A 922-nucleotide genomic window follows, 5' to 3' on the forward strand; every position below is an offset into this window, starting at 1 on the left:
AAAGGTGGAAGAGTTACTTCTACGAGTTATTTAATGAGGGACAGAAGACTCTTCCGAGCCTTGGTCGATTATGCACAAGGGAAGAAGATAAAAACTTTGACTACTATCGAAGGATTCGAGACTTCGAGGTAAAAGAGGCTTTAAAGCAGATGAAAAATGGCAGGACAGTAGGACCTGATAATATCCCGATTGAGGTTTGGAAAGGTCTTGGAGAAAAAGACATCAATTGGTTAACCAAGCTTTTTAATGAGATTTTAAGGTCAAAGAAGATGCCTGATGAGTGGAGAAAGAGCACCTTGGTACCTATCTACAAGAATAAAGGGGATATACAAAGTTGCGAAAACTATAGAGGGATTAAGCTTATGAGTCATACTATGAAGTTATGGGAAAGGGTGATAGAACGGAGGTTGAGAAAAGAGACACAAGTAACAGAGAATCAATTTGGATTTATGCCAGGAAGATCTACCACTGAAACGATATACCTATTAAGAAGGATGATGGAGAGGTATCGTAGTAGTAAAAGGGACCTGCATATGGTGTTTATTGATTTGGAAAAAGCGTATAATAGGGTACCAAGGGAGGTCTTATGGAAGGTTTTAGAAAAGAGGAGAGTAAGGATCGCATATATTCGGGCAATTAAAGACATGTATGATGGGGCCACAACTAGTGTGAAGACTTAAGGTGGTGTGACGGAAGAATTCCCTATTGGTATAGGATTACACCAGGGATCATCCTTAAGCCCATACCTTTTCACATTAGTCCTGGAAGTACTCACAGAGCACATCCAAGAGCCTGTGCCATGGTACATGCTTTTTGCCGATGATATCGTCCTTATGGGAGAGTCAAGGGAAGACCTAAATAAGAAGTTGGAGTTATGGAGAGAAGCTTTAGAAGTGTATGGTCTACGCATAAGCCGTAGCAA

Source organism: Arachis stenosperma, chromosome 4, assembly GCF_014773155.1.
Source record: "Arachis stenosperma cultivar V10309 chromosome 4, arast.V10309.gnm1.PFL2, whole genome shotgun sequence".
Classification (NCBI taxonomy): Eukaryota; Viridiplantae; Streptophyta; class Magnoliopsida; order Fabales; family Fabaceae; genus Arachis; species Arachis stenosperma.